Raw genomic sequence first — 10,914 nt, forward strand, 5'->3', positions numbered from 1 at the left:
GCGGCCGCTCCCCGCTGTCCATCCCCCAAGGGGCTGGGGGCTCTGGGCAGCACCTCCTTGGGATGAGAGACTAGAATAGTCGACCCCCTCGTCCCCCCCCCCCCCCAATCCTCACTCTGGTTTTACTTGAACGTGTCATCCTTAGGGGAACGAAGAACATACGCAGTATTGGGCCGTGCCCACCCCGGCACCCACCTCCTAGCCCGGGTGGCTTACAGCTGCGGGCAGCCGAGTGCCCGGGCCGGGACCCTAGGACGTTGCTCAGCGGTGGGCACCCCCTCTCCCCCTCCTCCCGCCTAGCCCACCACTGGAAAACGGGCCTGGGCAGGGGGTGGCGAGGGCGGCGGGCGGTGCCCCACCCCCGCCTCTCCCTTTGCCAAGGGGCCGGCTCCCCAGACCTTAATTCCCGGGCATCTATGCCCCCTCCTGCCCAAGACACTGAACTCTTGCCGCCACCCGCCAAGACGGGAGAAGTGGGGGTCGGGGAAGTCGGGATCCCCTTAAACCAATCCCCTCTGCAGCCATAGGACCCCTGGGCTGCCCGGGGCCATGAGCCTAGATCTTATCCAACAGCTATGCAAGGTTCGATCTCTAGTTTCCCCTCTTCTGCCCGGCAGAACAAGGGGGCATTTTGCGTTTCAGCCGAATGTGTTTTCTCTCGGGTCAGGAAAACTCGGAGGATCTCAACTCAAGCGATGGTCTAATGTCTGCTGGCGATAGCAGCCCCCCTTCCCCCCTTCTCCCCCCCCCCAACCGCCCCATCCCTCCGCCCTTCCCACAACCCTCCCCCCCAACGGGGGGCGATTCAAAGCACAGTGACTCTGTCGACACCAAATATGCAAATTATATTGAATATGCAATCTCCGGACCCTTGAGGGAAAGGAGAGACTCCCGGGGGGGAGACATGCCCAGCCAGAGAATTGGGGGAGTGGGGGCTACTACTGTATCGTCACTGGAGCGGGCTTCAGGCTGCCCTCCTGTCAGGCCACGAGCATCCCGAGGGGATGCCCCCCTCCCCACTACTCCCCCCCACCTGCTGCCTCGCTTTCTGCCTTCTAGCCCCCCACCCTCCGGGGTGGTTGGCGCTGTGCCCGCTAGCCTCAGGTTTTGTGCCTCTTTTTTGTCCTGTCCCTCTCCCCCAACCTGGGCCTTGGGCATTCTTGGGCTGTGCCCATATCTTGCCCTCTCTCCCAGGGCCACCTCAATCCGTTTCACAACACCCCCCCCCCACCACCGTATTTGATGCCCTTTCCCCCCTTCAGAGTTGCTGCCTGCCTCCGTTGTTGGGGGGGGGGGGGGGTTGAGATCCCCGGTTGCCATGGGGACGGGCGGCTCTTCCTATCCCTCAAGGTTTCTCTTCCTTTCTCAGAGGCCGGATCCCACCAAAGGGGATCTCCGCCACACCATGGGGCTGGTTGGGAACTCAACGGGGAATGCTAGCTGACAGGAAGTTGGCATCGTTTGGGAGAGTCAGTTGATGGGGAGCGGCCTCCCAGAGCTCTCTCCTCTCGACGTTATGGATGATGGGCAGGTGTGTGGGGAGTGGGATGTCCCTTTCATCCCCATAGACTTCCCCACCCCTCAAACGCCCCCCCACTCCTTACCCCAGACCTCACTCTCTCCTCCCCCACACCCCGCCCCTGGCCTCCTTCCTTTTCCTTCTCAGGAGACAAAACCACCCCCTCCCTTCTCTCCTCCCCCACCCCTCCGGTGCCCTACTGGTACCTGCCACCCTGGCAACGCATCGCCCGTCTCTCTCCCACCCTTCTCTGCAAAAGCCAGCACAACCACGGAATAGCCTCCCCCTCCGTCCAGGAGGACCCCCCTGGGAAGACAGGGGACAGAGCCCAGCGGACCGGCTCCCCTCCTCCCCTCTCCCCAGACCTGACGGTCTTCCTCCCCGCACCAGAGAAGGGGGTGGCAGGGCGCCAAGCCGCTTGCATCTCAGGCTCAAGTATCTGCATGCCCAGGCTTCTGGGCCCGGCCTAGCCGCCCCGCTCTGCATGCTCTCTGCATGTGTGACCCGGCGTATGCACCGAGACCTCGTCCCCTCCTCGCAGCCCCAAGCTGCACTGGCCCCGAGACACCTTCCCCTCCCTCTTCTCCCCTACCCCACTCCCCACCTCGGGAGCGGGGCAGGGAAAGCTGGGGTGGGGGATGCTTTGACCAAATGAAGAACAACCGCCCCTGCAATGGATTTCCAACTGACCCGGTCTCAGATATGCAAGTACCTCACTTTATTAACTTATTAACTTATTTGTTTCATTAAAGTTTTACGTAGAAGGTGGGCTGCCTGTCTCTGGTTTTTTGCTGCAGGAAATAGGCGTAGTGGAGAGAGCACGGGCCTGAGAGTCATAAGGCCATGGGTTCTACCACTTGTCTGCTGTGTGACCGTGGGCAAGTCACTTTACTTCTCTGTGCCTCAGTTATTTACCTCATCTGTAAAATGGGGATTGAGACTGTGAGCCTCACATAGGACAGGGACTGTATCCAACCCGATTTGCTCGTATCTACCCCAGTGCTTAGTACAGTGCCTGGCACATAGTAAGTGCTTAACAAACACCATAATTATTTGGGTAGGGACCGTCTCTATATGTTGCCGACCTGTACTTCCCAAACGCTTAGTACAGTGCTCTGAACACAGTAAGCGCTCAATAAATACGATTGAATGAATGAATGAATTATTATCATTAGAGCGCCCTTCCTGGCGGACCCAGCCCGGATTTCAGTCGCCGAGCCCCAGAGACTCTGGGCGGGGATGAGGACTGTGTGCTGTCTTACTCCCGGACACTTCCACCCCTCCCTTCCTTAGGCTTAGGGGTGGATAAGAAGCAGCGTGGCTCAGTGGAGAAGCAGCGTGGCTCAGTGGAAAGAGTATGGGCATGGGAGTCAGAGGTCATGCGTTCAAATCCTGGCTCTGCCACTTGTCAGCTGTGTGACTTTGGGCAAGTCACTTAACTTCTCTGAGCCTCAGTTCCCTTATCTGTAAAATGGGGATTAAGACTGTGAGCCCCACGTGGGACAACCAGATCACCTTCTATCCTCCCCAGTGCTTAGAAAAATGCTTTGCACATAGTAAGCGCTTAACAAATGCCATTGTTATTATTATCAGCCCTAGATTTCCCTCCTGTAGGCACTTGTCCATGAAAAATTGCAAACCAGCTCATAGCTTCTGCTGAACACTTGCCTGTGGGAACAAATTCCACAGTTTGAGCACCTCTTGAGGTAAGAAGGGTTTCCTTGGGTTCACTTAATCGTATTTATTGAGCACTTACTGTGTGCCGAGCACTGTACTAAGCGTTTGGGATAGTAGACTAAAACAGATGTGGAAAACTGGTTCCTTGCCCACCAGGTGCCTAAAGTCTAGAGGAAAAGCAGACATAAAGTGATGTCCTAGAAAGTGGTGTAATAATAGCCATAAAAGTGGGTGCATGCACGGATGGAAGAACCAGATAATAATGATGATATAAGACGAATAATAATATTACTAATATTTGTTAAGCGTTTACTACATGCCAGGCACTGGATAACTGTAAGCTTGCTATGGGCAGGGAACGTATGTACCAACTCCGTTATGTTGCACTCTCTCAACGGCTCAGTACAGTCCTGTGCACCTATTAAGCACTCAATAAATACGATTGATTGATGAATTGATTAACACGTGAGCAGCCGAACCCCTGAGTGTGAGAAGGCACCCATACGAGCCCGACGAGAGTTGGGAGCCGCATCCAAATGGCCATTTGGTCCCTGTTTTTTCGGGTCAGAGTTCGGTTCCCCTAAGCCCCGGGCCCGACGTTAGGGTCGGGAGAGGCCTGGAGCTCCAGGGAGGAGAGGGATGCTCGAGTTAGGCGCTCTGGGGCATCCAGCCGCCCCAGTGGAGGAATCCGGGTTCCTGTTCTTGGGGATCCCCGAAACCCATGAAGCTCCCAAGCCGGCCTGTTGCGGGGCTTTGGGTCGCCCTTTCCCGAACCTCAGTACGGGACACCGGCCTGGCTGGGCTCCGCTGTCATTTCCCTTCGTCTCCGATAGGAGGCGGCCGAGACCATCCCCGTGCGGGGCCGCCCTGCCTCCCAGAAGCCACTAGAGGGCGCTCCATGCCCTCGGACACCTCGGATCACCCTGGCGAGGGGCGGGGGTATTTGGGGGTTCCCCGGACTCGTTTCTTGCTCCTCGCACCCTACAGTTTTCCCCTTCTCCCGGTTTTCCCCTTCTCCCGGTTTTCCCCTTCTTCCGAGTGCTGGGCAAAGCCCACACCTGACAGCAGACCTGACATCTCCAAGGAACAAGAAGCTTGGATGCGGGGGGCTGGTGCCAAGAAGTGCCCAGGTAATGCCCGCCCTTGGCTGGCTGTGCCCCCGCCCACCTCCCGTACACCCCCAGCCGTGGGGCTCAATGCTTCGGTTCCCAACTCCCTTCCCTCCCTTCCTCCGGCCCCCTTATCTGTCCTGGATCTGGGCCCGGCTCCAGGACTCTTATCTGGGAACCGTGCAGACATGAGCTCACCAGGGCAGGGGGATGAGGCATCCACTGACCCAAGGGCGAAGGAGAAACTGAGGCCAGAGCGGGTCGGGCCCCTCTTCTGCCCTCCCTCCCCCAGACCCAGCCCCTCACCCAGATTTTGCTTGAGAAACCCAAATCAGCCACGTGTCCTGGGCCCCCTCTCTCACCGCCCCTCAACCCTGCTATCAGCTTCGGTGGGGGACACACAGCCAGTGGAATTACAGTTGTTCCAACCGACCCTACTGGGGGTGTTCAACCCTAGGCTGGAGGTGCCCAAACCCCCATCAGCAACATTCCCAGGACTTGAGGGGGATGGCGGGGTGAGGATAACATCTGGTTCACCGAAGGACATTCCTGCCCTTTTAGTATGGTCTCTCTTTCCCTCCCCAGGGACCTGTCAGAGCAGCTCTGGGCTATGAAAAAGGGTTCAATGGCCCAGCACAGAGCATCAGGAGCTATGTCAAGCAGGGGGAAAGGGGAGGAGGGAGGAAGAGGGAGGCACCCCTGGGCTATACTATCCCTGGAGGCTTGCCTGGCCTGCCCTTTAAATAACCCCACCAACACAGTCCATATGCAACCACACAGCTCAACATACCGACCTTCAGGCCCACATGCCACCACATAGACCAGCTTCCACTTCAGCACACAGACTAAAACTTACACCATGGACCAACGTCCTGCCTCGGGGACCCCCACAGACCCCCAGGCTATCACCCTGCCCCTGGGACACTTGAGCCCAGACTCTGCCCTCTTCCCTCCCAAGCCCCACTGGCCCAGGTCCCTCATGTAGGGAAACCCCAGTTGGCATTACCCCTCTGAGAGCAGAGGCCTGGCCAGCCCCCTGGGCCAGGGCTGAGGTGAGGCAGGGCTATTTGGTGGGGGCGTCAGTCACAATGGCTCCCTGTGTTCAGAGTAACTATGACCTTTCCCTGAAGAGCTAGGATAATGGTGTCTTTCTGAGTGCCCTAGAGCAGCTGTGCCCACAGTGGAAAGTGGGTGGGTCTGAAGGGGAGGGGGAACTTGGGACGTCTTAGACTCCCCTTCTAACTGGCAAAACGATAGTCCCTGGCACCGGGAAACACTGGGTAAATCTCGGCCCCCGCTACTTAGCCACTCTCTTCTCCCACTACATCCCAGCTCACACGCTTTGTGTCATTCAGTCTCACCTACTCACTTGCATCAGCCACCTCCTGCTCATGCCCTTCCTCCTGCCTGAAGCTCCCCTGCTATTCACATCTAGCAGTCCACTGCTCTCTCCACCATCCTTAAAGCCCTTCTGAACTCACACCACCCCTAGGAAGCCTTCCTTGATCAATTTCACTAACTTATATGCCTCTCTTCTACTGCCACTTCAACACTTCCGGGCAGTCTAAACACTGAAGTTACTCACAATCCCCCGTAGCCCTTTGTAGATATATTTCTTCTTTATGACTCCCTCTTATCTATACTTTATTTTAGTGTCTGTCTCCCCTGCTTGACTGCAAACTCCTTGAGAGTTGGGAGCATTTCTAGGAATTCTGTTGTGCTCTCCCAAGCACTGAAGGCACTCAGTAAATGCTATTGATAGATGGGACCAGTACGGACACTGACCCTCCCTGGTCGGTTGAGGTGGGGCACACCGAGCGGTGGAGTCCTGGCCAGTGTCAGGCCAAAGACCCTGCCCGTGATCCCCTCTGATCAGATCTGCTGGTCCCTCCAGTTCTGCTTTCCCTGCCCCTTTTCAGGACCAGGCCAAAGCGCTGAAGCTGACCGAGGGGGAGTGGCTATGGGCCATGCTGGCGGGTGCTTGTGCCAGCTTCCTGGAAAGCCTGGGAAAGAGCCCAGGATCTGTGGTCCAGTGCCAGAGGCCCTACGCACAGTCTGCCCGCCAAGGGGAGTGAAGGAAGTGGGATACCCCGCACTCCTGAACTCTCCACTAAGGGCAATTCCCACCTCAGTGTTCAAAGGCCATCTGGGAGCTGCCCACGGGCTATCTGTGCACTAGGAGTGTGGTCACTCCTGCTGATGGGTCCTGGCAGTAGAAAGCGAAATTCGCTTTTACCTCATGGCAATGGTGGGGGTGTGGCGGTCTGTCTCAGTGCTCATTGGATGCCCAATTTTGTGTTGCACCCGAGTGGCTGGAGTCACTCTCCCTGCACCTCGTGGACTGGGCCCAAAAGGGAAACTAAAAGTGAAACAGAGCCAGGAGAGACCGGACAATGCCTATCACCACCTGGCTGTATGGTGCTGCCCGGGCAGCTGTGCTGCCTGAGTCATTAGGAGAGGCCTAAAGGGGGTGGGATTTGGGTGTCCGATTTAGCCCAGCTGGGTGGCAGCAGTTAGACCACTGATGTGTGCCTGCGGAAGAGGCAGGGAGGTGGGCCTGTCAGCCCCAAATCCATCCCTGAAAATACCACCCTGGCAGAGTGAGTATCCTGGGGCTGTTCCATGCATGAAGGGTTAACCAGACTACCACAGACCCTCCCCATCCCAGTCCAGCTGTGGACTGGATGAAGTAGGGTAGGGCACAAATGCAGAAAGAAGTAGGGATGACCTACATCCGCAGTGAGTCTTCCTGCCCTTTGAAGGAGCCGTTTCACCTCTTCCCCAAAGCCCCCATCTCCCCACTCCCTTAACTCTGCCTCAGTGTCAGTCCCTCACCCAACTCCTCCCACCCTCTGGTGCCAATCTGCCTCTTTACCAGTCCTTCCCACCCTCTGGGCATCTGGCCCTTGAGATGGGCATGACAAGTGAGCCAAAGGGAGCTAGGGTGAGCTACGGGTGGTTGTCCTGAATCAGTCAAAGATGGGGCATGGGGGAGAGCCCACCCAGATCTATTCTAAATCCCTTTTGCTGTAGAGTAAGGAGGCTAGGTGAAGGGTGAGGTCGGAGCGGATGAGTCAATCAATCAGTCATATTTATGGAGAACTTGCTGTGTGCAGAACAATGAACTAAGTGCTTGGGAGAGTACAGTATAGCAGTTGGTAGATATATTCCCTGCCCACAACAAGCTTACAATCTATAGGGGGAGACAAACATTAATCTAAATAAATAAATTACAGATATGGAAATAAGTGCTGTGGGACTGAGGGAGGGGTGAAGAATGGGTGCAAATCCAAGTGCACACTTGCACTTTTTTAATGGTATTTGTTAAGCTCTTACTGTGTGCCAGACACTATTCTAAGCACAGGGATAGATACAAGTAATTGATTGATTGATTCATTCAATCGTATTTATTGATCACTTACTGTGTGCAAAGCACTGTACTAAGCGCTTGGTAGAGTACACTATAACAACAGAAAGGCACATTCCTGCTCACAGTGAGCTCACAGTCTAGAGGGGGAGACAGACATTAATATAAATCAATCAATAAATAAATACGTAAACAAATAATCGGGCTGAACACAGCTGCTGTCCCACGTGACAGTGAAATGACTTGCCAAGGTCACACAGCAGACAAGTGGTGGAGCCGGGATTAGAACCCAGGTCCTTCTGTCTCCCAGGCCCATGGTCTATCCACTAAGTCACACTGCTTCTCTTCTGCTTCTTGCACTTGCATGAAGATTTCCTCTCCTGCTCTTTGGACCCACTGTGGCAATGCCCCCATGTCCTGAGTACCAGAGGTTCCTGTGGGCATGGAGATGCCAACCTTCTGGGGCCGCAGTGGGACGTGGCCCTGAGCCAGCCTTTCTGGGCCAATATGTGCCTCTGGAACGAAGCCAGCTGCAGGGAGAGGGTTAATGGGAAAGTGGAGTCCGGCTCACTTCCTTTCCTTCCTGGAGGATGGATGGACAGATGGATGGACAGAAGGATCAGGCACATGAGGACCCCATGGGTTAATGGGAAAGTGGAGTCCGGCTCGCTTCCTTTCCTTCCTGGAGGATGGATGGACGGATGTACGGACAGAAGGATCAGGCATATGAGGACCCCATGACTCACAGCGGATTCCACTTTCCCTCTCCGTCACCACTAAAGTATGTGGTGAGGTCCCTGCAGGGACTGGGAGACCTCCTTCAGTTTCTTTGTTACACTGCGGCTGCCACCGCCAAGACCCATAGCCTTACCTCCTTCTGCCCTCCAATCTACCTCTGTGGACACCCAGCTGCAAATCCAGCCCCCAGGGCCAGGCTGGCATTGCATGGGCTTCACTTGGCTAGGAGCCTCCTTCCCAATTTCCATGACTGCCAGCTTTGCTCTTTGGGAGCACAGAGAACCGGGGTGGGGAGGGACACAATCTGGGGAGAGTACTGAGCACGGGACGGGGCCTGCTGGCTCCAGCTCTGCCTCACAGTGGCTCCTTGGGAGAAACTCTTGCCCTCTCTGGGCCTCATCCAGGCTCCTCATTCATTCATTCATTCAATCATATTTATTGCGTGCTCGCTGTGTGCAGAGCACTGTACTAAGTGCTTGGGAAGTACAAGTTGGCAACATATAGAGATGGTCCCTACCCAGCAGCGGGCTCACAGTCTAGAAGGGAGAGACAGACAACAAAACAAAACATATTCACAAAATAAAATAAATAGAATCAAACCACAAGCCCCACAACAGCCTGGGATCTTTTCTAAAATAAAAATTGCCCGCAGGTCAGATTCATCAGGGTCAATTTGTGCCCTATTTTTGAGGGGGTTGGGGAAAAGACAGGGTTGCAGTACTGTAGCGCAAAGTGTTAACACTGAACCAAAACCATTTAAACTGATTGCTGGGTCATAGCCCCAGGGGTTCCTGGGACAGGAAGTGGGGAACAGCTTCGAGTTTCTTGGAATCTGAGGCTTTTTGGGCCAGAAGGGTCCTCTAGAGTTCATCTCGTCTATTCCCCTGCCTCCAGGGGAGCATGGATTTCTAGGAAAGGCCCTGGTCTGAAGCCTCCTCTAGGGGGGATGGGCAGAGAGGGGACAAGGAGCCGGCCCATATAAGGTTCTAAAAACAGAAAGGCTGGAGGGGAGACATCAGAACATAAGACAAGGGAAAGCTTGTTCGAAGTATCCTTGTTATTATTATTATATCCAAGAGAACATCTCTGTGAGAGAGTGAGGACAAGCCAGTCCAGAGTCAGGGTTCTGGATCTAATGATCTCTCAAGGTATCTTCCATGCTGTAGTAGAAGTTCCACCTGTACCAGGGCCTGAGAGATGGAACACACCTGAGTTTCCTATCTGCCTGGTCATGGCCATGAATAAACTCCCTCTAGACTATAAGCTCCTTGTGGGGTGGGACTGTATCTATCAATTCTTTTATATTGTACTCTCCCAAATGCTTAGTACAGTGTTCTGCTCTCAATAACTGTTCAATAGACACGATTGAATGACTGATCCATCCTACTCTGTTTGGGCTGGAAATCTAGTCCTGATGAAGAGGCTGGGGAATCGCTGAATAGGAAGCAAATCCAGGCCAAACCCAAAGAGGTTCAGGATTCACTTTAGGGCCATCACCATGCAGATGCAGTTGCCCCAAGGGTTGCTGGGAGAGGGCCACAATGCTTCTCTACCCCCAGACCCCCTGCCCAAGCCAATTTCTTGGCACCAGGCTTCTGAAACACGATGTGGATCACACGATCAGAATCCTGGCCATTTTAGAAGAGGTAGGGAGAGGGGCAAAGAGAAGGAGGCAGGGAGGGAGTGGTGGTGGTAGGGGGAGGGAGGAAAGGGGGAAGATGGGCAGGCATGGGGAACTTCACTCTCCAGAGCTGCCCATTCCCAAGCTTCAGTGACTTCAGCCCCCAGCCAAGGGCAGGCCCCTCAATGTGAGCTCCCATTAATAATAATTATGGTAATTGCTAAGTGCTTACTATTTGCCAACCACTTTTCTAAGTGCTGGGGTAGATACAAGTTAATCAGGTTGGACACTGTCACTGTCCTACATGGGACTCACACTCTTAATCCCCATCTTACAGATGAGGAAACTGAGGCCCAGAGGAGTTAAGCGACTTGCCCGGGGTTGCACAGCAGACACGTGGAAGAATTGGGATTAAAACCCAGGTCCTCTGACTCCCAGGTCCAGCCCATTGTTGGGTAGGGACCGTCTCGATATGTTGCCGACTTGTACTTCCCAAGCGCTTAGTACAGTGCTCTGCACACGGTAAGTGCTCAATAAATACGATTGAATGAATGAATACTTAATTCACTAAACCACGCTGCTCCTCAAGGAAGCTCTCCAGCCCTTATCTCTCTCCCACTCTGCAGTCTCGCATTTCCTTCTGCCTTCAAGACATCTTTACTGGGATTTCCTCCTGTCACCTCAAACTTAATATGTCTAAAACTGAACTTCTTATCTTCCCACCCAAATTCTGTCCACCCCTCAACTTTCCCAATGTTGTAGATGACACCACCATCCTTCCTGTCTCAGAACCCTGTAATCTTGGCATAATCCTTTACTCCTCTCTTTCATTCAACCCATAGAGTCAATCCATCACTAAATCCTGTCGATTCCACCTTTACAA

This window comes from Tachyglossus aculeatus, chromosome 16 (genome assembly GCF_015852505.1).
Source record: "Tachyglossus aculeatus isolate mTacAcu1 chromosome 16, mTacAcu1.pri, whole genome shotgun sequence".
NCBI classification, from domain to species: domain Eukaryota; kingdom Metazoa; phylum Chordata; class Mammalia; order Monotremata; family Tachyglossidae; genus Tachyglossus; species Tachyglossus aculeatus.